This window comes from Cyprinus carpio, unplaced genomic scaffold (assembly GCF_018340385.1).
Source record: "Cyprinus carpio isolate SPL01 unplaced genomic scaffold, ASM1834038v1 S000006795, whole genome shotgun sequence".
Classification (NCBI taxonomy): domain Eukaryota; kingdom Metazoa; phylum Chordata; class Actinopteri; order Cypriniformes; family Cyprinidae; genus Cyprinus; species Cyprinus carpio.
In genome coordinates this window covers 1,512,108-1,539,469 of record NW_024879381.1, presented here as the reverse complement: position 1 = coordinate 1,539,469, position 27,362 = coordinate 1,512,108, and the positions used below count along the sequence as shown (strand labels likewise).

Below are 27,362 nucleotides of genomic sequence, written 5' to 3'. Positions count from 1 at the left end.
CATTTTTTTCAGTGTATTGATGAGTGTTTCTTTGATGAATATCTGAAAGAAATGTTTTTCTATCATTTATTATTCCAGACAGCCTTGAAATATATTGATTTTGACTACCACAAACCATAATGTTTATATACCCTTTCATTACTTTATAAAAAACACAGTTTATGTATTTCTACATCAATTTTACACACATGGGTCAAAAATGACCCATACAGAAACCTTCGATATTTGCCTTTTTTTTTTTTTTTTTTTCTTTTTTTTTTTTTTTTGCAAGTAGGAACATATTTACTGCAGAAAACTATTCACCTGCCCCACATTTCACAACTCAACACGGCTGCTTGATGCATTTTACTCTTATTTTATAATTTATTACCACAGAAAATATTTGATATATGGTAAAAGATAGCTGGACATATATATTTTGAATGTTAGGCTAAAGACCTTGAAAAGTATTACTAATGAGAAAGAGAAACATGTCCAATATTATTCGCTAGATTGTTGTTGGCATATTCTATTTTAGCTAGCTAATGTTAGCTAGGTCAACAAAATAAAAAGTCAAAATAATATGTTATTATATACAAGTATATATCATTGCTGTCTGGCAGAAACCTCATGTCTCCAAATTTCATTCATCATTTTTATTTTTTGTCAAAAATCAATACTATCGGTCACTCTGTATGTCTGTCAGTGAAAAGTAATGGTTTTTGGACATACAAGGTTTCGGTCTTGATAGCGACAATATATAATCAGTATATACATGATCAACTGCTTGTTGTGTATATATGAACATTTTTTCTTTTGGTTTTCTTTATCCAGTGTGTGTTAGTATGACTGACCCCAGACATTCTAGATTAAAAGCTGAAATGTTTTTAGAGATGCTGCATGATGAGGAAGATCAGACAATACTTAGTCCTGATTCAGAGCACAAACGTGACTGATATTTGGCTTCTTTCGTTTATTCAGCCAGCAGTTTTACAGATTTCGCCACAGCGTCATGCAACATAACATTGCTTGAACTACTACTAACTCTTCTCTTTTTCTCTTTCAGGTCTGAAATTGCATTTCCCCCTCGTCCTAACCTATCCTTAGAGAAGGCATTTTATACAATGCAGTATTGCCCTTTACTAGACCAGACAGACCATCACTCTATAAATTAATCAAGGTTTGTTTAGTTCAGTTATTTCGAACTAATTCAAAATGACAAACAGAGTTCAGCTATGATATATGAGTATTAATTGTTTTAATAGCCTTTGTCACATGAGCAGACAAATATGCTTCAAGTTAATTTACACTGTAAAAAAATAGATTTACATGAGCTTATTTTTACATGGTGCTTTCTGTGGCTGATTCAAAGTAAAAAAATAAATAAATAGCTTTCTGAATAAGCGACAGAACAGATCTCATAATCCACATCACACAGGATAAACATAAGAAAGTAAGATAGAATTGCACAGTTAGAAGTTTTTTCCCACTGTGCAGATGGAGTATCTCCCTGTTGTTTTTCCTGTCCTGCGATGTGGCAGTAGAGACTGGACTGAGCAAGCAGGAAATTCAAGTGAAGGCGATCATTTCCATCATACAGTGATAATATACTAAAATACAAACAAACAAAAAACACAATATTTACATGATATAACGAGCACTTTGAACAAATACAACATAGCCAAATATTCTCCATAAAAAGAACTGATTAATATGGACAAAACAAAGACACATCTATTATAAAGACCATGTGAAATAACAAGCTTTACCTTGAACGCCCCACAGGCCTCCATCTTAGTCCTCAGGTGAAATGCACAAACTTTGTAGTAAAACATCTCAAATGCTTAAATAGGCAGAATATTACACTTAACTATTGCTGGTAATGTGGGTGCTTAGTTCAAAAATTTCTATTATGTAGAAATTTGTTCAAACCCAAGTATAAGCTTTTGTTATATTCCCATGTTATTATTGAGTCATACACTCATTACTGACCAACCTCTATCTGTGAACATGTTGCAATGTGAGTGTCTGCAGTTACATAATGCAGTGTAATGCTCTGTTTTTCCTAACACTGCTAATGCTGACATGAGTGAACTCCATTAGTGTTTCTCTACTGGAACACCATCTACTTGGGTGTGACATCATTCCCAGCTCCGACATTTGACTTCTGAGCTAAATCAAATGCAGAATTAGCTAACAAAATAATAAATAAAGCTACTGTGATGTCCCAATATAATCAGCGATTAATGGAATGCCATTCTGATAAGGGAACCGAGTCGACACCATTTCCCTATAAGAAAACACACATTCACAGAAGGTAAAACAAATGATCAGGTTTGATGATTCAGTCAGACAAAAAATAATAATTAATTTCCCTCTGATGTTTGCAAAATCTAAAGAACCTCTTTCTTCATTCAAGAAGTAAAAGGCACAGATCTCACAGATCAGAATCTGTCGTAACTTCACAATTTCTTTTGCAGTCAGAGAGATTCGGCACACATAATATCTCACCTGATCATGACTGTGATCCATTGTGTCTGTTTGAACAATAATAACAAAAAAACTCAATTAAACACGGATTACTTCGGTTAATGAGAATAAATTTTTAAAGATAACAATAGATCTCATTTTCCATCTTTTGTGAAATCAGCTGTATGTAATGCTTGCCATTTTGTCTTTCTTGTGTAGATTTCCTGTGGCGATAGTAAATGACAGCAGCTATAGCCACCAGCAGAACGACAACAACAACAACAACAGCAGCAGCAACTGAATCTGGAACAGCTAAAAACAGACAGTCATCATTACTAGAGACTGCCTAATAATCAACTTCAAAAATACCTTTTAGACAAATTTCCTCTATTGGATTTTGAGGAACTGCAAAAGTCGCGACAAGAATCAGCAGGAAACTGACTAATATTGTGCTTTTTTTCTTATTAACAATAGATTTAAAATCTGTAAAATTCATAAGTGACCAAGCTCAATGTTACATGCATGTGATGGTAATAAAGATGAGCTCAGTTATATTTTCATACTGAGTCGGCTCACATTTTCTAACTGCCCACTATGAAAACATTTGCTGGGTTGATTTATATGTTTTAATCTTCTTTCTAAAACTACAAAGTAAAGTGCATGACTAATGATACTCACCAGTGACAATAAGACTGAATATCTTTATAATACTGATTCTGCTACGGTTTTTCTCTAGTTTATAATCTCCAGAGTCTGTGGTTCTGGTGTCTGTGATGGTCAGAGATCCAGTCTGTGATCCAGCGTCAGTCTGTCTCTGAATCTCTCTTTACACTGAACATCTGTACAGATCTTACTGAGATCTCCAGCAATTTCAGCGATGAGAGAGTCATTAAAATACCATTTCACAGAATCATTTTGTTTTTTGATTACAGCCGGATCTAAAGTGACAGATTCCTTCTCCACCGACTTTGTCTTCATTTTATCTCGTTCAGCAGCAGAAACACCTGAACACAGCTGCTTTTTGAGGAGAAAAACATATAACTTGTGAACTGTGGAATTATTTATCCACAATTGAGCTATTGTGCTTTATTTCTAATGAACTATTAAAAAATACTGAGTATGAAATACTAGACAGATTTAAACTTATAATTGTAGAACTTTTGTCTTCATCAGAACAAGACTGACTAAAATTAATAACTAACCAACCAATAACTAACTAACTTTTAGGCATACTGTAATAAATGTAGGCTATATTTAAATCTACAAATTCCACTTCAACAGTAAATGTTTTTGACCAAAAGGATCTTTATACTCTGTGTGAATTAACATACAGGTAAAGAGGAAAAACTATCTGCAAAATCTTCAAAAATATCACTAAAATTTAAATGTTCATGACTTGCTTTTAAACATGATGACTCACCATATACAGCAACAATGAAGACATTTTCATTCATGCTGCTGCTACTGATGATCCGTAGACGATAAAGTCCAGAGTCCAGTTCTCTGATGTTCATGATGGTCAGAGATCCAGTCTCATTGTCCAGCTTCAGTCTGTCTCTGAATCTCTCAGTGCCATTATTACACTGAACATCCGTACAGATATTACTCTGATCTCCAGTGATTTGAGCGATGCGGACGTCATTAAAATACCATCTAATCTTTTCTTGTTGGTTTGTTTTAACATTAGTGTGTAGAGATACTGAATCTCCCTCCATGACAAACGCTGATTCTTCATGTGTATCAACACTGAAAAAACCTGAAAACAAATTAGCAGTTAGTCAAAACAACGGCAACAACAGGAAAGTGCTGTGAAAATGATTTTTTTTTTTTTGTTTAACAGATTTTAAATGGATAGTTCACCCAAAAATGAAAATTCTGTCATTATTTATTCACCCTCATGTCGTTCCAAACCCGTAAGACCTTTGTTCATCTTCGGAACACAAATTAAGATATTTTTATTGAGATTTGAGAGCTTTCTGACCCTCCCATAAACAGCAAAGGTACAACCACCATCAAGGCACAGAAACACATTAAGGACATCTTTAAAATAGTCTATGTGACTTCAGTGGTTCAACTGTAATTTTATGAAGCTATATGAGAATACTTTTTGTGCACAAAGAAAACAAAAATAACTACTGGACGGACAGACAGACTGCCGTCATTAACAAGAGTACCATGAAGCATGCGTTTGGGACTACTGACGTATAACATGCATGCGCTGAGCCTTGTTTACGAGCAGAAAAACACACATGCATGTGTCATGGTACTCTCATTAATGGCGCCTACGGTTACGCCAAGGAGAAGGAAAAAAAATACAGTTGAACCACTTTTGTCACATGGACTATTTTATCGATGTCCTTTTCTGGGCCTGGCAACATTTCAGTTACATTGCCGTCTATGGAGGGCCAGAAAGCTCTCGGATTTCATCAAAAATATCTTAATTTGTGTTCTGAAGATGAACAAAGGCCTTATGGGTTTGGAACGACATGAGGGTGAGTAATTAATGACAGAATTTCATTTTTGGGTGAACTATCCCTTTAAACATTGTGAGTAGAGAAATGTCTGGATTCATAATGTAGCACATGGGGGTTGCTGGTGTGGGGTATGAGTGGTTATGAATGAATGAAACTAATTTGTCAGTTTTTTTCACTAGAATGGCACTCGCAGAAAGCGCTTGAGAAACAGTGTCTTTTCTGCGTCTCGGTACGCTTTCAACAAGTTTTTTTGAGTCTCAAGCAAGACGATATTCACATTACATGATTTGACTGATTTTTACATAGAAAAGGGCGACAGTGCACTGCATTAAAAAGAAATGATCATTCATGTTTTCCTAACCGCTGGACAAATTCAAAAACTAAACTAAAAATTAAATCATCTTTGAGAGCAAGGGGGGCCCCCTAATGTTTCGAAGGGCCCTACGCAGCTTGCGTATTTTGCGTATAGGGACGATCGTCTCTGTCTTCACGAATGTTTAGCAAACTCAGCAACATCTTTGAAGAAATTATCTAGGTGCTACATGTGAATTAGAATGCAGGTAAGGAGTAAACCCCTCTGAATGTCACTGCAAAAAATATCACTTAATGTGTCCTGATGTACTTGCTTTCAAACAAATGCAATGACTCACCATGAACAAAAAACAATGAAGATCTTGTTGCTGTCTTTTCTGTTTTTCATGATCTTTAGTTTATAAACTCCTGCGTCTGTGGTTTCTGGTGTGTTGATGGTCAGAGATCCAGTCTGATGATCCAGCTTCAGTCTGTTTCTGAACCTCTCATCACTATTTTTACACTGAACATCTGTACAGATATAACTGAGATCTCCACTGATTTCAGCGATGCGAATGTCACTAAAATACCATCTAATCTTCTCTTGTTGGCCTGTTTTAACACCAGTGTGAAGAATGACTGACTCTCCCTCATTCACCGACAAGGACACTTCATCCATAACACCAGACACACCTGGAGAATTGAACAGTTGATTATTAGTCAGACAAAAACAAACAGGAATGTGCTGTGAAATGTATTTTTCTACAGATCATAAAGACTGTGAGAAATATGTCTGGATTCATAATGAAACACATGCATATAAAAAACGAGAAGAACATCATTGAATTTACACATTCACTCATCACACAAAACAGACACGAGTTTCATGAATGATCTTAATGAACATCATACAACACACGTCCCTGAGTCATATTCTGCTCATAAGGTTACATACCCCATGCAATATATGCAAAAGTTTAATAAATGAATAAAATAGTTATCATAGATATCATAATCACAATAAGCAACTTCACATAACACACACACAAATTAAGAAGTTCAAAAGTTTACATTATATATATATATATATATAATATATATCTATATATATATATATTATATATATATATATACACACACACAAATTAAGAAGTTCAAAAGTTTACATACACTTGAATCTTAATACTGTGTCTGTCACATACTTTTCCATTTTTTTTCTCTTAATGCTTTCTTACAGATTGCTTTTCTTTTTTTATATGTGGACTAAATTGCTACAATTTTGTTGTAATATAAAAAAAGATTTTCAATAAACAAAAAAATGTGTGGTTCCCCAGTGGGGGGCGATGATCTCTGTGAAGTCATGAATCAAGCAAATTCACTGAGCTCAGAACAACGTCTGTGAATCTATAGGTTTTACCAGATCGGTTTTATACATTTGTAGCCGTTTTAATGAGACATTATAATTAAAAGCGATAATAGTTTATAATCTCTTACAGGCCTGTTCAGCTGAGACATCCACAGAACAAACCCTGAACATTGCTAAAAGAACAAATGGTATGGTATTACATGATCATTTGATAGATTATACTTTAAATAAATTATCTGCAATGAGTTTTGTAAAGCTGGTTTTATGCATGTTTTTGAGCTGAGTATTTGTTAATTGTTTTGACACTGTTTTTGACCAGTGTCGCTAGCATGTGGCAAGCGCTTCGAAACAGTGAATCATTTTCAAAGCAACTGATTCAGCTGATTCCTATCACTACAGAAAACAATCAACAGAACAGGAGGACTGGGCGAAGACTAAACAAGAGGGCTTGGTAAGGGGAAAACCAGGACCTGAGGGGCACATGGCCACATAAACAAAGACAAAGCCATGTGACATGTTTTTATTTTTATTTTTATTAATGTATTTATTTTGCATTTGTCATAAGTTTAATCTAAAGTGATTCAATACATTTAATATATTTCAGCATTTACCCACGGTATGGTGCCATTTTATTTTTAAGTGAGATTTTTATACCGTCACGGGACTTTACAGAGACTGGATTGACTGCCAAACTGTTTTCAAATTACAATCGTCTCTTTGTTGTTCGTTTTTGTCGTTGACCAGAGGACAGTTTGTAACATGTCTAACGATCGCGCAAACCACACACTGACAACAACATACACAAGAAAAACACATTTCTGTCGAATATAAAGCGAATGGAGCTGATACAAAATAAACTGCGTCACTTTCGCTTCTATCGTCACCCGGAAGAGAAACTGTAGCAGGTCTAAATGTCTCACCATGGTCGAGGAAACACCATAACGATGATAACAAAACAGAGAGAAGCTTCATGTTCACTGCTTTCCCTAAAAATAAATGTAGATTTTGATCCATAAAAGTGTTCCGTTGACGCTGTTCTGAAATATTAGGTGTCTGAGATGGGCGTAGCATAATATTTCCTGGTTAAAGAGACACTGAAAACAGCCACCCAGCACCAGACGTCAGCTGGGTCCTGGGGGGTATTCCAGAAAGCAGGTTATGTGACATACCCGGGTATGTTTAAGAGTAAGTAAGCGGATAACCTCAACTTTCGGTTCCAAAAAACTGAGTTAATTTCAGGGTATGTTAGTAGTCATAGCAACTCACTCTCTGAACTTAACCTGCTCCTGTTCCAGGGTTAGTTCACTTCAGCGAGACTTCAGTGGGCGTGACAGATAGCACACAGCATTATATAATATTACAATATTAGCCTATTTTATATATATATATATATATATATATATATATATATATATATATATATATTTGATATGTTAACGGGGAAGCGCTAATAAGTAATAAATAAAGTAGTATATTATTCTAATATGATTATTTCTTTTATTGGCATAAATTATAAAACACTATGACAAAGGTAATGTTTAACATATATGTATATATATATATATATATATATATATATATATTATATATTATATTATATTACATGTTATATTATCTCACACATGGATCGGCATTTTCTATATTGTCTAAATTCTAAATCAAAACACATATCTGATATGACAATATATAATTAGCATAAAACAAACAATATAATTCACATTCTTCTCAGGGATTAAAGATTAAATGGAAAAAAAAAATAAAAATGACTGCACAGCTATCAGTTAGGTGGCGATATGCCCTAAGCATGATAAACAACAAAAGAAGAAAGAAACAGTTTGGCGCGCGCTTTTTTCTTAGCGTCTGTTTTCCATAGCAACTCATCGATTCGTCGCTCTGTTGATAATGTCTTGAGTCTTAACCAGGAACATACTCTGAGTTGAATGAACTCACTCCCGGACGCGTTTTTGGAACCACATACCCCGAAGCAAGGGTTGGGGTTTATCAACCGAGAGTTCAGGGTTTAGTTCACGGTAAGTTAACCCTGCTTTCTGGAATACACCCCTGGTGTCGTGGTTTGACGTAATGATTATCTTAGGCAAAATTAGGAAACATTTTCAATGAAAGCAAAATGTAAACACTCTCAGAAATGAAGGGCAAACAAATAATTATAAGTCAGTTGGCTGACGATACAACTTTGTTTCTTAAAAATGAATTCCAAATTCCCAAATCGTTACAAGCTATCAATATTTTCTCAAAGCCTCCGGACTTCAGTTTAAACTTAAATAAATGTGAATTATTGCCATTAAAAAGACCAATTCATGCAATCATCATATAACATAAAGGTTAAAAAATGTCAAATACTTGGGTATTGTGGTGACTAAAGACAAAACGATCTCTGAAAACGAAAACATAGAAGACAATGTTGACAACTGCAAATCAGTTCTAAATAGATGGTTACAAAGAGATCTTTCCATTTTGGCAGAATATTGTTAACTAAAATGGACAGTTTATCTAGATTAATATACCCAGCTTACTCCCTTCCAATAGCACCCCATATAGTTAAAACTATCAACAAACTAAATTTTGATTTCATATGGCGGAATAAATGTCATTATATAGCCAAGCAGGATTTAATTAGAACTTATGAGGATGGTGGTGGTAATGCAATGGATTTTGATTGTATGAATGGCATGTTGAAAATGAGATGGTTGAAAAACTATATTCAAAATAAAAATTTCATTGTGGTCTTATATTCCCAATCAGATTTTTGAAAAAGTAGGCGGCATTAGTTTTCTTTTAAAATGTGATTTTGATTTTAAGAAACTTCCTATGAAACTTTCAGATTTCCACCAACAGGTCCTTCAAGCATAATTTCACACCACACAATACACCAATTTGGAATAATATATATTGGTAAATAGAAAATCTCTTTTTATTCCAGAATGGTTCTCTAAAGGTGTCTGGGATATTGCCCACTTCATGGATTTGCAAGGAAATGTTTTATAACATGTTGATTTCTGTGACAAATTTCAAATTAGATGTACCCAAAAGAAGTTTTAACAGATTGTGAAAGCTCTCCCAATATCACTTGTAGCTATAATTAAGCAGGATATAATATATATTCAAAAATCACACCTACCTTAAGACATCTAATGGTATTAATTTGCAGAATTACAAATGTAACAACAAGTTTATAAGGAACTGTTTACTTAACAAGCTCTCTCAAAAGAGATTATATTCTCAAAGACTTTAGTAAGGAGATAATAAAAAATATTAGAGGTAATTACTTAAAATTCCCAGTCCTGCCAAAGACGAAAGAAATGCAGTTTAAAATTATAAATAGGATTTATCCAACTAATGATTTCTTAAAACAGATATGTAAAATAGATGTAGGAAACTGTAACTTCTGTGAAAATGAACCCAAAGATTTGGATCATCTTTTCTGTTTGTGTGAAGTTGTGCAAAGGTTTTGGCTGGACCTTCAACAATTGTTCGGTCTCCAAAGGAATTCAGATGATGAATCTAACAATTAATGATATAAAATTAGGGATTTTTCGAAATGATCACTATGTCTTTGGCATTAACAATGTAATATTGTTAAGTAAACATTTTATACAAAAATGTCATTTTTTCAAGACAATTCCTAACATTACTCATTGGAGGAATGAGTTGACACTTTATTATAACTCTCTATTATGGATTAATAACAAGAATGCAGTGAAACTAGCTTCTTTTATAAACAATCTTATTGAATAATTGCCCTTTTGATTCATTTTTCTTTTTATTATGTAAATGCCATCTTTGTCATTTATAACGTACCCCATGTTCTTCTGTTCTTTTATTTAAAAAAAAAAAAAAACTTTACGAAAGAGTGACAAAATACTAGTACAGTGGTATGCACACTGTATTGCTGGAGCTCCATCTAGTGTTAAAGAAGAACATTTATTTAATCAGAAAGTAATGTACAGGGTCACAGATAAATGACTGGCTTATTTCTAACAAACTCAGAAAAATGTCACGATAAACTCAGATTCAAGTTAAGAGTGAATCAGATCTGATTTAATGTCATTTATTATACAAACATACAAAGACCTTTCAAGTTCCTTTCCATTTTCCTGTAAATAAAATAGTGTTTATATAGACAAGGTATTCACAGCACGTTTTCTGTGTGATGCAAAGTAAAAAAAAAAAAAAAAAAAAAAAAAGTGGGTCTAAAAATATCCCACTCAAAGTGCAAGGCAGCCAAGTTTTGTCTTCTACTGAGGTAAAAGGTTTTTCTAAGGCCTATTATTGTGCTTAAAAACTATATGACTCTGAAATTACTTTTCTGAGAATATTTACAATAAAATACACCTTGATGACACTTCTAAATCCTGCCATTGATTGGGGGAAAAAACCAGATCTGAGACTTTTTTTATTTAATTAATGAGAAAATAATAAAACATAATGAGATTGAATTATTTAGACCGGAGGATCTGCTGATGTTCTGTAGGCAGACAGCGAGCTCTTTGAACAAAAGAGAGATTTAATATAATTTACTTAATATAAGTAACAAGTATAAAGGGATGTAGCAGCAGGTTAGTAACAAGTATACAAATATAGAACATGATAAACTAATTAAATATAATAAAAATAAAAACAAAAAAAAATATACATATTTGGCATTTTGTTGCAGTTTTTCTCCACAGTGTTGTTTAAGTGCAGTTATTACAGATTCAGTTCCTGAGATTCAGAGTTTGATCAAGGACACAATGGTGATATTTCATGGATCAACCCTTGCAGGATTTGAACTGTTAACCTTTCTTTAACAAACTGCTTCATAGACTCAAACACAAATAAACCGATTCCTGCTATAAACACCAGCTTGGAGTAATATATAACAGCACACTGGTGTTTTCATTAGGCATGTTCCTTCCTAGTGTTGTCAAATGACAATAATAAAACTTTAAAGACGTAATGTTACTATTATTTGTAGTACAGACTCAATTCAGTATAGCCTACCTGTGAGTTGATTGATTGCAGCTACTCTGTAAAAACTGATTGTCTTTAAGTATTAAATTACTTGATTCACATTCATTTTTTTACTTTTCTTTTTTATTGTATTTCTGAAGCAACACCTACATTATTTAAAAATGCATTCAATTATTTAAATTATTTGTCAGGGCTTAAAATGTGTTATGATTTTAAGGTCTAGGCCAACCTCTAAAAATTTAATATAGCTGCAAGCAGCAATTACCGGGGTTCGAGCATTTACCAGGGCTTAAAATGTGTTATGGTTTTAAGGTCTAGGCCAACCTGGATGCATGGCTGACGGTAGAGTAGACATCTCTAAATGGAGAATAGGCTCACACATACACACACACACACAGAATTGAAATGGTTAAACTATTATATTAATAATCATTAAGCATGCTTACACACACACACAAACACACATACAGAGACAGTCTTCTCTTTTTAAGTTTGTATGTCATTGGCAGGTTTCATTGTAATCATAATCTGGCATAACTGTAAAAACTACTATTTGAAAAAAATGCTAAACTTTGATTGAATGCAATTTTAAATGCTATTGCAGTGATTTTGAAATGTGTACAAGCAAACAAATGAAAAGTACTGTTTTTGTTCATTTAATGAGTCCATTAGTAGTCTTCCGCTGCCATCTACTGGTTATGAATGCAATGTATCATACAACACTGTGTTTTTAAGCTTTACAACTATTATAGTGTTATTTTTTGCAAAATCTCTCTAAAAATGTGCATGCTTGCTTAGAATGAATACAAATTTAAAGTATGTGTGAATATATGAGTTTTTTTTAGCAGTTTGAAGCCATTTAGAACAGAAATATTGTTTTTTAAGCCTTATGAACAGTTATAGCGCCACCTATAGTCCGATCCCCATGAAACTTTGCATGCTAGTTAAGAGTCATCTGACATATATTCACACTAAGTTCTTAAAGTTTGAGTTTTTGTTTAGGTTTTATAGGCTTTTGGTTACATGTGGCCACACCCCTTTTCTAAATGAGCCCTTATAGCTAACCAAAGGACAAAATTCAACTTTTTTTTTTTTGATAATTATTGATCTAGAGAGTCCAGAGAATATTACTGCAGTGGTTTGGTTCTGATCGGGCGAAAAACCTAGGACAAGTTCGCAAAAGTATGGTTTTAACATATTTGTGAATGATTAATAAATGATTTGATTGACAGCTTCACTCCCAGAGGCAAAGGTTGTTCGCAATGAGGAGATCTATCATATGATATGAAGGACTAGTGTTTGTGTTAATGTATGAACATATTCTACCATTTGTGGTCATTGTCTATTGAAATGTTGTGTTTTTGAGGCCCTTTTAACTGTTATAGCGCCACCTATATTCCAATCTCCATAAAACTTTGCATACCTGTTAAGAGTCATCTGCCACATGTTTTCACCAAGTTTCATAAAGTTTTGACTCTTTGTTTTGGTTTTATAGGCTTTGGGGTATGATTGGCCACTCCCCTTTTATAAATGACCCCTTTAAAGCTAACCAAAAGGACAAAATTCAACATTTTTTTGATAATTATTGATCTAGAAAGTCCACAGAATATTACAGCAGTGGTTTGGTTCTGATCGGGCAAAAAACCTAGGACTAGTTCGCAAAAGTATGTTTTTAACATATTTGTGAATAATTAATGAACGATTTGACTGACATCAATGGTTCTTGAGGCAAAGTTGTGCATTATGAGGAGATCTATCAAATGATATGCATATTGGATGGATATGTGAAACACCACGTGATTACAGAGCCAAAAACCTCGTTAGCGCCAACTAGTGGCCGATTTCTTTCAAAATTCTTACAGACCTTTAGGGCCATGAGTCGAACATGCCCACCAAGTTTCGTTCCGATCGACCCCCATTAACCTTGTCTAATAATTGCTTAAATTTCATTGGCCAATGGCGGCCATGTTTTTTGAGATACACGAATTTCCTCTTAAATATTTGTGCCGCTTCAGACAAAGACACTGCATACCAATTTTCAAGTTGATCAGACCAACGGTTGCCTAGTTAAAACCATTTATGTGTTTTTTCTGTCTTATAGCGCTCCCAAGTGGCAGAGGTGCGCAATTTTTTTTATTTCACCAAAGATGGAGCTTATACACATGTGTACCAAGTTTGGTTAAGATGTCTCATTCCATTCAAGAGTTATAGCTAAAATAACATTTGGCTAACGTTAGCATACAGGTCCTTATCAAAAAATTAGCATATTGTGAAAAAGTTCATTATTTTCCATAATGTAATGATAGAAAATTAAACTTTCATATATTTTAGATTCATTGCACACCAACTGAAATATTTCAGGTCTTTTGTTGTTTTAATACTGATGATTTTGGCATACAGCTCATGAAAACCCAAAATTCTCAAATCTCAAATAATTAGCATATTTCATCCGACCAATAAAAGAAAAGTGTTTTTAATACAAAAAAAGTCAACCTTCAAATAATTATGTTCAGTTATGCACTCAATACTTGGTCGGGAATCCATTTGCAGAAATGACTGCTTCAATGCGGCGTGGCATGGAGGCAAGCAGCCTGTGGCACTGCTGAGGTGTTATGGAGGCCCAGGATGCTTCGATAGCGGCCTTAAGCTCATCCAGAGTGTTGGGTCTTGCGTCTCTCAACTTTCTCTTCACAATATCCCACAGATTCTCTATGGGGTTCAGGTCAGGAGAGTTGCCAGGCCAATTGAGCACAGTAATACCATGGTCAGTAAACCCATTTACCAGTGGTTTTTGGCACTGTGAGCAGGTGCCAGGTCGTGCTGAAAACGAAATCTTCATCTCCATAAAGCTTTTCAGCAGATGGAAGCATGAAGTGCTCCAAAAATCTCCTGATAGCTAGCTGCATTGACCCTGCCCTTGATAAAACACAGTGGACCAACACCAGCAGCTGACATGGCACCACCAGACCATCACTGACTGTGGGTACTTGACACTGGACTTCAGGCATTTGGGCATTTTCCTTCCTCCCCAGTCAGACAGACTCTGGCACCTTGATTTCCGAATGACATGCAAAATTTGCTTTCATCCGAAAAAAAGTACTTTGGACCACTGAGCAACTGTCCAGTGCTGCTTCTCTGTAGCCCAGGTCAGGCGCTTCTGCCACTGTTTCTGGTTCAAAAGCACACGCCTGTGCACGGTGGCTCTGGATGTTTCTACTCCAGACTCAGTCCACTGCTTCCGCAGGTCCCCCAAGGTCTGGAATCGGTCCTTCTCCACAATCTTCCTCAGGATCCGGTCAACACCACTCTTTGAACAGCATATTTTTCCACAAATTTCCCTCCCCACATAACCCCCACTGAGGTGCCTTGATACAGCACTCTGGGAACAGCATATTCGTTCAGAAATTTCTTTCTGTGTCTTACCCTCTCGCTTGAGGGTGTCAATGATGGCCTTCTGGTCAGCTGGCTGGGAGTTTTTAAAAGCCTCAGGAATCTTTTGCAGGTGTTTAGAGTTAATTAGTTGATTCAGATGATTAGGTTAATAGCTTGTTTAGAGAACCTTTGCATGATATGCTAATTTTTTGAGATAGGAATTTTGGGTTTTCATGAGCTGTATCAGTATTAAAACAATAAAAGACCTGAAATATTTCAGTTGGTGTGCAATGAATCTAAAATATATGAAAGTTTAATTTTTATCATTACATTTTGGAAAATAATGAACTATTTCCCAATATGCAAATTTTTTGAGAAGGACCTGTAGACACTTTTTGGTGTACTGTTTCGCGTAAGAATCAAAATTTCAATAATTATTGATATTGAGTGTCCAGAGAATATTTCTGCAGTGGTTTGGTTCTGATCGGGTGAAAAACCAAGGACTAGTTCGCAAAGGTAGGTTTCAGATATAACTTGATTTTGCGAGGGGGGGAAAACGCACCGTTAGAGCGAAAAAAAGCAGCAGAACAATTTTGTTCGGGCTAACCCAAGGATTGCAACGATGCCATGTTTTTGAGTCTACGACTAATGGTTTACGAGCTACAGCCAAAAACGTCTAAAATTTTTTTTTTTGCGCTGTAGCGCCCCCGTTAGGCCAATTGGGGCGAAACTTTGATAGGTTCTCCCCAAATTGAGCTCTACAATCTGGCCAAGTTTCAAGTCTCTAGGCCTTACGGTTTGGGCTGCACAATCAGTTTTAGGGCAGAATAATAATAATAATAATAATAATAGCGTGCTCGAACCAAAAAATCCTAACAATTACAATAGGGTTTCAGCACTGCGTGCTCGAACCCCTAATTATATTGTAAACTGACAATTCTGTACTGGTACCTAATACTGAAATGATGGTATTGTGTTTCTGAGTGTTGTGAGTTTCAGCTGATGCTCTTGTCTCATTTCCAATCTTCTCTTCATGTTCTCTTTCAATGAAATAATCAAAAATAATAATGTTACTGTGACGTCTCATTGGCAGCATGACCCACACACCAGCAAAACATCAACTCATCATTGGCAGCATGAGTCTCAGACTGATCAGAGGACATCTCATCATTGGCAGCATGAGTTTCAGACTGATCAGAGGACGTCCCATTCATCAGCAGTGCTTCAATCTGATTAGGGGAAACATCTCCTGCATGGTTCTAAAACACAGAATCACAGAAGAAATCAACAGGATTGATGGTTCAGTTACACAAAGAGAACAAGACTAAATATTTCATATGCTGATATCCTGATATTTAAGATTAACAGCTAACATGGTTTAAATATGGGATGCTTCTCTTAAAACGGTATAAAACATACTGTAATTTTGCAGAATGCAAAAATTTCTCATTAAATTTTGGCATCAAAATGTTGCATTGGACCACCTCCATAATTATAAGACCAACAGTGGAAAAAAAAAACCACTGATAGAACGGTTTTTAAGCAAGGAGAACACTTCGGCCCGAGGGTGGAAAAGAAAAGCGTAATAGTGACTGCTTCCTTACAAGTCTAAAGGAGCCACCCCTTAAAATCTTAAAAAAATAAATAAATAAATAAAATAATAATAATAATGAAACCATATCATGTGATACATTTCTAATCTTGCAGAGACATTCATCTTCCTAAACAGCCAACACATCTAAAATGCTTAAAATATCATATCGGCAAGTATTAATAAGTCAGTATTGGTACCCTTACTTGCTCTCTTGATGAAGTTGCACTTTTTGATTTAATATTATTTTGTCATTTATTGTAAGAAACATTTATGTTACATCCTGATCCTAGACCAGTGTCATAACAGCTAATATAACAGAAATGTAATTATGATAATAATACAATGAATTTATTTATAATGGCATAAAATGTATTTATTTATTCATCTATATTCAGTTTTCATTTCTATGTAAAACCACAAAAAAAAGAAAAAAACAGAGAGAGAAGGTTCAGTACTCACTGACCGACATCACACAGTCTGTTTGAATAATAATAAAATCAATTAAACATACAGTACTTTGATTAAACAGAAAAATAGATGTTTGATCACGAGCAGCAGAACAACAACAACAACAACAGCAACAGCAACAGCAACATAATTTCCTGTTAGAACCGCAGCAGCAGCAGCAATGAGCAGCGGAACAACAACAGCAACAGCAACATAATTTCCTGCTAGAACCGCTGAAAACAGACAGCCATTATTATTTAGACAGTGACTGATAATAAACAATATCTTTGTCTGATATTTACAGTTTGCTACTTTGGTCATCAGCTGTATGATATTGGTTTAACTGATAATTTGTGTCATCTATTGTTTTTGAAGAGCAGCAGCTAAAACACACTCACAACACTGCGAGCTCAACAAGAAGCACCAACACATCACAACTGATTATTACACACTGTTCATAGTATTGTGAACAGCATGTTTGTTTTGACAATTATGTCATTAGATGTGCATATGAAGGTTATGATATCAATTTCAATATAGGCCAAAATGGATGATTTAAAAATGCATACTTTAATTAAAAATTGACTTAAGTAATTAAATGATACACACCAATGACAGAAACAATGAAGCTCCTAATAATGCTGAATCTGATCCTGTTGATCTGTAGTTTATAAAGTCCAGAGTCTGTAGTTCTGGTGTTTGTTATGTTCAGAGATCCATTCTGATGATCCAGCTTCAGTCTGTCTCTGAAATCTCTCTTACACTGAACATCTGCACAGATTTCACTTGAATCTTCAATGATTTTAGCGATGAGAGAGTCATTAAAATACCACACCATCGAATGATTCGTTTTTTTTATTTCCCCGACTTCTAAAGTGACAGATTCTCCTTCCTTCACTGACTTCCTTTTCATTTTATCTCGATCAGCAGCAGAAACACCCTGAAACACAAACCCACAGCTGATTGAAGGATCTTTCTTTTTATATTACTTATTTAATGATATAGATGTGATCCCTTTTTAAAAGTTGTCTTCTGTCATTGTGTGTCTTTTTTTAAATCACTACTTTAAAAATACATTTTAAATTCAATTCCTTAGAAAAAAAAAAGAAAAAATAAAAAAAAAAAAAAAAAAAAAAAAACTACACAACATCAAGATCTGATGATCATGAAATGAATTCCTTACGCCCCATCTCAACTTTCAGCCTGAAAAAAAAATTATTTGTTGATATTTTGAAAATAGTCTAAATATTTTCAGTTTTCAAAAATGACAAATTTATCAGCTAACCATTAAGAAACATCCTGGTACACGTTTCTACTTCTGCCGGAGTCTCTTCTTCATCAGTGTCCGACACCAGCTCTACATATGTTGCTGAACAATGGTATGAATGTACAAGACTTGTTATTAAACTTAACTCACCTTGAACAACGACACTGAATTCCTTCATGCTGCTGAATTTGTCGCTGATGATCTCTAGTTGATAAAGTCCAGAGTCTGTGTTTGTGATGTTCATGATGGTCAGAGATCCAGTCTGATGATCCAGCTTTAGTCTCTCTCTGAATCTATCAGTACCTTCATTACACTGGTCATCTGTACAGACCTTACTGAGATCTCCATTGATTTGAGCTATACGGATGTCATTAAAAAACCATTTAATCCTTTCTTGTTGGTTTGTCTTAACATTAGTATTTAGAATGACTGAATCTCCCTCCATCACAGACACTGACTCTTCATCTGTATCAACACCAGATGAACCTGAAGAAGAAATGAACCATTCACACACTAAATGAACAGCAAAAAAACATTGATTTATATATTTACTCATCAGACAAACATACATGAGTCTCATGGATGAACTTATACTTAGAGGATTAGTTCACTTCCAGAATAAAATTTTCCTGAACATTTACCCCCATGTCATCCAAGATGTTCATGTCTTTCCTTCTTCAGTCTAATAGAAATTAAGGTTTTTGAGAAAAACATTCCAGGATTTTTCTCCATATAGTGGACTTCAATGGTGGCCAACAGGTTGAAAGTCCCAGTTTCAGCTTCAACAGGCTCTACACAATCCTAGCCGAGGAATAGGGGCCTTAACAACAAAAACAATAAATTATTTAAAAAAAAATCATAAACTAAAAATAATTATATATTTTTTAACCACAAATGCTCATCTTGCACTAGCTCAACATCACACATTACATAATCATGTATGCATGACGTAGGTGAAAGTACCGACCCAGTGTTTACAAAGCGAACATGCAAACAAAGTCAAACAACTTTCAGAAAAAAAAAGTAAAACAACAATGTCGGGAAATTTTGAAGTTGGTGGAGAAAATAAGATAGAGTTTTTCGCCCAACCTTTTTGAATTGTAATATACAGATGAAGAACTAACTGCGTGTGACCTTTCCAACGTTATTACACAATGCATGAAGATGGCAGAGCTAGTGCAAGATGAGCATTTGTGGTTAAAAAGCTAGTGTGGCTAAAAATCCATAATTTTTTTTTTTTTTTTTTTTTTTTTTTTGAAAATGGCCGATCGTTTCATTAAATAAAACCCTCAACCCTCAGCTGAAGCTGCACTGAAACTGCAATTTGGACCTTCAACCCATTGGCCACCACTGAAGTCCACTAAGGAATAAGGAAAATCAAAACAACTAAGGAAAATCCCAAATTCAGTATCTCAGAAAATTAGAATATTGTGAAAAGATTCAATATTGAAGACACCTGGTGCCACACTCTAATCAGCTAATTAACTCAAAACAACTGCAAAGGCCTTTAAATGGTCTCTCAGTTCTAGTTCTGTAGGCTACACAATCATGGGGAACACTGCTTACTTGACCAGTTGTCCAAAACACGACCATTGACACCTTGCACAAGGAGGGCAAGACACAAAAGGTCATTGCAAAAGAGGCTGGCTGTTCACAGAGCTCTGTGTCCAAGCACATTAATAGAGAGGCGAAGGGAAGGAAAGATGTGGTAGAAAAAAAAGTGTACAAGCAATAGGGATATCTGCACCCTGGAGAGGATTGTGAAACAAAACCCATTCAAAAATGTGGGGGAGATTCACAAAGAGTGGACTGCAGCTGGAGTCAGTGCTTCAAGAACCACTACGCACAGAGGTATGCAAGTCATGGGGTTTCAGCTGTCGCATTCCTTGTGTCAAGCCACTCTTGAACAACAGACAGCTTCAGAAGCGTCTCGCCTGAGCTAAAGACAAAAAGGGCTGGTGAGTGGTCTAAAGTTATGTTCTCTGATGAAAGTAAATTTTGCATTTCCTTTTGAAATCAGGGTCCCAGAGTCTGGAGGAAGAAGAGAGGGAGAGGCACACAATCCACGTTGCTTGACGTCCAGTGTAAAGTTTCCACAGTCAGTGATGGTTTGGGGTGCCATGTCATCTGCTGGTGTTGCTCCACTGTGTTTTCTGAGGTCCAAGGTCAACACAGCCGTATACCAGGAAGTTTTAGAAACAACTTCATGCTTCCTGCTGCTGACCAACTTTACGGAGATGCAGATTTAATTTTCCAACAGGACTTGGCCCCCAGCACACAGTGCCAAAGCTACCAGAACCTGGTTTAAAGACCATGGTATCCCTGTTCTTAATTGGCCAGCAAAACTCGCCTGACCTTAACCCCCATAAGAATCTGTGGGGTATTGTGAAGATGTGATATGCAAGACCCAAGAATGCAGAAGAGCTGAAGGCCACTATCAGAGCAACCTTGGCTCTCATAAACACCTGAGAGTTGCCACAGACATCTGATCGACTCCGTGCCACGCCACATTGCTGCAGTAATTCAGACAAAAGGAGCCCCAACTAAGTATTGAGTGCTGTACATGCTCATACTTTTCATGTTCATACTTATCAGTTGGCCAAGATTTTGCTAAAAAATCCTTTCTTTGTATTTGTCTTAAGTAATATTCAAATTTTCTGAAATATTGAATTTGGGATTTTCTTTAGTTGTCAGTTATAATCATTAAAATTAAAAGAAATACACATTTGAAATATATCAGTCTGTGTGTAATGAATGAATATAATATTGTAACCCTAATGAGCGGATGGTATTCAACCATCTGTTTCATATTAATGAATCCGACTCTCTAACACATCCTGCACTCAGAGACAAGAACTTAAAAAAAAACAAAAGATAAGGACTTTTGTTTTTTTACAACATCCTCCAACATAAAAAACCCCCCCTCGGGCGCCACGATGTCGATGACATCTCAGCCCTGGTGACATTATTTACACCTTCGAGATGATCCAGAGACACTCTCGTGAGCATCAAAGGAAAGATAAACACCCGCCCTTTAATCACAGCACGACGACCATTCCCAGACACACACACACACACACACACCCACACGAGCATTTCTGGCTCACACATGAACACTTTTGATAAAACTACCTCTAAATGTATTAAATGTATCTCTTTATGTGCTTAGATGTCTTCACGTGATATAGTGGAATAGATATAATGTTTACTGTGTGTTTAATCAAACTTTATATGCCTGTAGTTAGGAACAACTCTGTATCTCTGTATCCCTGACTCCCAAAGTTATAGTTAATGGTGTCTGTATGATCGTAGAAACCCGACTGTGACGAATCTCAATGGCAAATTACAAGAAGATGCATTGTTTCAGAAGTACAATCTTTCTGAGGAAAAATGTGTAATTTTTGTCATCGCCATAAATTAGACCAGTGGGCGGAAATCAGCAGACAAAGAAGATTTTTCCCGCCTCAGTTTCTCACACCTCATTGGTTCATAAGGTGACATAGGTTTGAACCAACCTTTCAATAAAAAACAAAAGGAAAAACCTTGCTCGTGGCATTCCGCCAGAGAAAGAGGGGGGTTTCCCAGTTCGCGATCGGACTTCTCAAGAAGTCCCTCCGTTTGTTCTTCTTTTACTTTTTCGTTTTATCTTAGTTTTTCTTTATTGTCTTCTGATATTTGACTTCGTTCAATGTCCTCACGAGCCAAACGAAACTTAAGTCTAATCATCTTTTGGCAAGTTTACATTCGCGTTAAACCATCGAACTCACGCCATCATCAGCTCCGGAACGGACAACGCAGAAGCTACAACAACGGATAATTTGAGCTCAGCTACACACACAGAGCCAGATCAAAGCAAGTATTTTCTTATATCGCAACTTAAAAATTGCGTTTAAGGTTGTTCTAGGCTATTCCACTTTTGTGAAATTATCCAATGACTTGGAGTCTCTCACAAAGTTAACTGTTTGAAAATTGTCACTCTGAGATCTGCCTTCCCTCTTTCTCTCTCTCTCTTTCTCTCTCTCTCTTTCTCTCTATCTCATTACTATTTTCGTTTGATTATCTTGTTTAAATTGTATTGTTTGTTTTGCTATATACTCATATTTACTCTGTGTGAATTGTAGTTATGTACTCTTTAGTCCGCTTTTATTAAATACAATAATTTGCTGAATTGAACCCGTTTTATTGCTCATCAAGAATCGAAGTCCCTGAATCGTGTGATCTAAGCTACAAGCTTTGTTTTCTAGGAATTACTATTCAGTTAATCTAAATAGTACAGACACAGAAAATATTGTTCTTCCTGATCATGAAGATGAATATTTCTTGGAGTTTTGTTAGAAGGGTATTTTTATTGATATTTGATAAGGGAGTCTAGCATCCAGTTCGCGGGACGAACAGATTGTCTAGATAACTTACATTAATTCTAGTAAAGATTACCTTTTAAATGATAAATATTCCCTCTTTGGGTAATTTAATATTTGTAAGCAAATAAGCACATCATATTCATAGACTCATGAATATTCACTTCATTTGAGTTAATTATTCCCAGAAAGTGATTTGTTGCCTACATATATAAAGTTTCACTTTTGAATGGAATTAGTGAAATAAAAAAAACTTTTCAACTTAAGAAAGAAAGACATGAACTTCTTGGGTGACATGGGGGTGAGTAAATTATCAGAGAGTTTTAATTCTGGAAGTGAACTTATCTTTTAATTACTTCTCTGACTACTTGTGGATCTACCTACGAGATCAAAGATGTATATATTTAATGAGCATCAACACTAAATTATACTCACTAGCGACCGTTAAAAACTTAATCTCTTCACAATACTGCTTCTGCTGTTGATGATCTGTAGTTTGTAAAGTCCAGCATCTAAGTTCCTGATGTTTGTGATGGTCAGAGATCCAGTCTGCTTGTCCAGCTTCAACCTGCCTCTGAATCTCTCAGTACCTTCATTACACTGAACATCTGTACAGATCTTACTCTGGTCTACACTGATTTGAGCTATTCGAATGTCATTAAAATACCATTTAATTTTTTCTTGTTGGTTTGTTTTAACACCAGTGTGTAAAGTGACCGAATCTCCTTCCATCACTGACGCTTGTCATCTTTATCAACACCAGACACACTAAAGAAAAGAAACAAACAGTTCCTTATGAGCAAAGAACAAGATTATACAACAGTAAAGTGCAATGAAAAGTTGTTTTCAGATCATAAAGATTGTGGATCAGGTATGTGCGATATCATCATCTATGATAATACTGTGATGTGAGGTATGCAAGCTAACATTATTGAGCACTTCGCAAATATAGAGTAAAAAATCATTGCCTATTTTGAATGCAGTTACAATGCCCCAGAATTTCAAGATATCCAAAAGCAAAAAATGTTGCTGTATGAGTTGTTTCTAGTTAAAGGGATACTTCACCCCAAAATGAAAATTTTGTCATTAATCACTTACCCCCATGTTGTTCCAAATGTGTAAAAGCTTTGTTCATCTTCAGAACACAATTTAGGATATTTTGGATGAAAACTGGGAGGCTTGTGACTGTCCCATTGACTGCCAAATAAATAATAGTGTCAAGGTCCAGAAAAGTATAAAGACATCATCAGAATAGTCCATCTGCCATCAGTGATTCAACCGTAACGTTATGAAGCGTCAAGAATACTTTTTGTACGTGAAGAAAACAAAAATAATGACTTTATTCAACAATTCGTCTCCTCTGTGTCTCTCCGTTTCACCGTAGCGCCATTTGGAGAATGTCTACTGAACGCAAGCAGCATATGCTCTTGTGTGTCAGCCGCACCACAAGAATGCACTGTTTTCATTCAAATCAAAGCATAAAAATACACACAGAAAACGTATCCTTACTTTTCAAGACCTTGACAGTGTAATTTACTTGGCAGTCAATGGGTCAGTCACAAGCCTCCAGGTTTTTATCCAAAATATCTTAAATTGTGTTCCGAAGATGAACAAAGATTTTACGGGTTTGGAACAACATGGGGGTAAGTGATTAATGACAACATTTTCATTCTGGGGTTGAAGTATCCCTTAAGCACTATCGTAGGGCTGTTTTCTTGAATTAGATGAATATTGAGAATACAAAATAAAATTTTGGCATTTTTCCCATAATATAGGAATTTAATTGTGATTTCCTATATTTAATGCTTGAAAAGTTAAGTTTTAATAGTAAATCAAAACAATTTATATAAACCACTGGTCAAATTTTATCAAACATGATTTGTTGTTTCCAAGGATTATGTATTGATCATCTTTAGCTGAATCGATAAAACAATTTTAGAACGAGCAAACTTAATGAATATGCCTAAACATATTTAGGTGTGAAAATAATTAAAGACCTAACTCATTTGTATGAGGATAACTGTGATGAGATTAACCAGAACATGAAGACAGACTCTGAAAAGTGATTTACCTGCCCTATATTGGCTTAGTAAAAAGGAGGGGGGATTCACCTTTTACTGTCTGTTGTATTTAATTTAATCCCTTTAAGTGGATTTTTTTTTTAAAAGTAAAAAGTAAATTATATTTTCATATTTAATGCAATTCCAAAAATAATCAAATCAATGATATCATTTAAATGTAGGCCTACATGACTTGCTTTTAAAAACAATGACTTACCACGAACAACAACAGAGTAGGATCCTCCACCGCCGTGATTTTTGCTGGAGATCAATACATCATATTCTCCAGAGTCTGTGGTTCTGGTGTTCATGATGGTCAGAGATCCAGTCTGATGATCCAGCTTCAGTCTGTTTCTGAATCTCTCAGCACGATTATCACACCGAATATCTGTACAGATCTTACCTTGATGTCCAGTGATTTCAGCGATGGGAATGTTATTAAAATACCACATAATGTCTTCTTGATGGTTTATATGACATTTTAAAGTGACTGAATCTCCCTCCATCACAGACACTGTCCCTCTATCCGAATCAACACCGGACACACCTGATGAAGAAATAAATAGTAAACCACGAGCCAAACAACAACACACAAAACACGTTTATGTTCATAGTTCATTTTTAGCGTACCAGAAAAGAAACTGTAACAAATAAATGTCTTACAATGGCCAAGTAAAATACAGATATTAAAATTTGTCGAATGTAAACTAAACTCCGTCACGTTCGTATTGTTGACCCGACGAGAGATTATAGCATTAAAATGTCTTACCACACGCGAGGAAATACGTGAGCAATGAGAGCAAATTCGAGACATTCTTCATTTTGTTTTAAATTGACTACAGATTTAAGTGCTGTGTCATTCCCGTTAAACCCTCCTTGTGCGTGACGTTTCTGTCTTTCATCTGCATATGTAGCGAACATTTTTTTTTTCAGCTTCTGTAGTAATGGAATCGCAGCTTCATGAAGCTTAGACTTATTTTGTTTACTGTTATCCACATTCTTTATATTAATCAACATCTTACACATGATAGTATGTTACAGCATCTGACACAGGATAGTATGTTGCTTATACATTATACCCTGCACTTAAATGTATGCCTATGCTTCTGTATCGTAAACATAACATAATTTGCATTTCTCAGCTAAAAGTCTGCCATTATATCATTTAGATATAATCGCTTTCGCTTTTAATTTCTGCACTTGCTATAACTCAAAGCAAACTGATGAGAGCGCACCATCCAAAATTAAACTAATACAGCATTTGACCAATAAAGGGAGGAGCAATATTAATACAGAATATATGTTGCTTGCTTTGTCATAGGTACTATGCTTATAGGGTTACTAATGCTCATATTAGGGTTATAATCTTGTTTTCAACTACAAAAAAATTCACCATTTCCAGAATCCAGCTATTACGTTTAATTACATTTAACAAAAAAACATAAAAAAAACAATAAAATTATCATTAAAAGTTTATTTATTATTATTGTTTTTTTTTTTTTCAGAAAGACAACAGTGTTTACACAGGCTCAACTTTAAAGCACTTTTTTTTTTACATTTGCCGACACAAAGTTAAGGAAAGGCACATGATGTTTCCCTTTTTAAAAACTCTTTACATACACAGATAATTTACTAAAATCACTGAAACATTTGTATTGGTGAAACTAAAACACCCATGTCCAGTTCTTATTGATTTAAGCAATTGTAACACCCATATTACAGGATAAGCCCCCCAAGTGGAGGCAAATCTTTATCACACAGTGATAATATAAAGCATAGTATTACAATAAACATGCTTCATGAACAGGATGTTCACCTTTAATGCCCCACAGGGCACACTCTTCTTTCTCACATGAAATTCAAGACTATGGCAGTGAGACAATCTAAATAGCACCTCATAAAATATCACAAAATGGCAAGATGACATTACAACTCCACTGTGATTCACATAAAATGTACAAAGCACATAAATGTGTTAAAGAGTGGATGAGTGATTCAACTCTCAAACCGTGGATTGTTGTTTTAAGTTGAGGCACAACACAAAGATATGTGCATTATTATAAACACTGTTAAATTTTTGAGCAACAATGACACAATCTTGGCTGTTATATGTTCCTAAACCCAGGTTAGCGTTCTTATTTGCATATTTGAGTCAGTGTCATTGATTGGAATAATGCACCATGCAACCTGTTTACATAACGGATCCAGCATGGAACATCATCATACAGACCTTGTGCTACTGTGCTGTACTACAAAGTTTATACTGAGTGGATTTTAATACTTCTTCAATTCCCTCAAACGCTGAAGCATCTGTTTATACAGCACTCTGTGATTCCATGATTATCCAAAGCATGTGAATAGGTATGCGATTGCTAAGCAACTGTAACATACTAAAAACCACATTGTTTCACATTACACAAGTTTAACATAATACATAGTAACAGCAAGATGTCAGAAAACGTACCAGTAATGGCAAACTATAGTATGTGATGTGCACTTGTGGCTTGCAGTACGAGGCATTGTGCAGTCAAATACATTTCGTCGTCATAATAGCCGTCTTGGCGAGGATTCATGTAAACAGTCAGTTAAGGAGGATAACTGACACATTAAGTACATCAGTGCAAAAAGCATTATGGTGCAAATGACAAGAAACAGAAATTGTTGACTGTTCTTGTTTTGGATCACTGTAGCAGCTTTAATAAATCTCTACATTA

The 27,362-nt window shown here is 35.2% G+C and overlaps 2 long non-coding RNA genes across 2 annotated transcripts in view; both read right to left on the bottom strand.

Annotated features, from left to right (window-relative positions):
• LOC122144892 overlaps positions 1–27,362 on the bottom strand; it is a 316,590-nt gene that overhangs the window by 192,898 nt on the left and 96,330 nt on the right. The gene's annotated exons all lie outside the window — the stretch shown is intronic.
• On the bottom strand, positions 1,221–1,867 carry LOC122144886. The gene is made up of 2 exons (XR_006159898.1): positions 1,749–1,867; positions 1,221–1,589 (listed from the first exon to the last, which is right to left on the bottom strand). It is a non-coding gene; the product is annotated as an uncharacterized LOC122144886 (long non-coding RNA).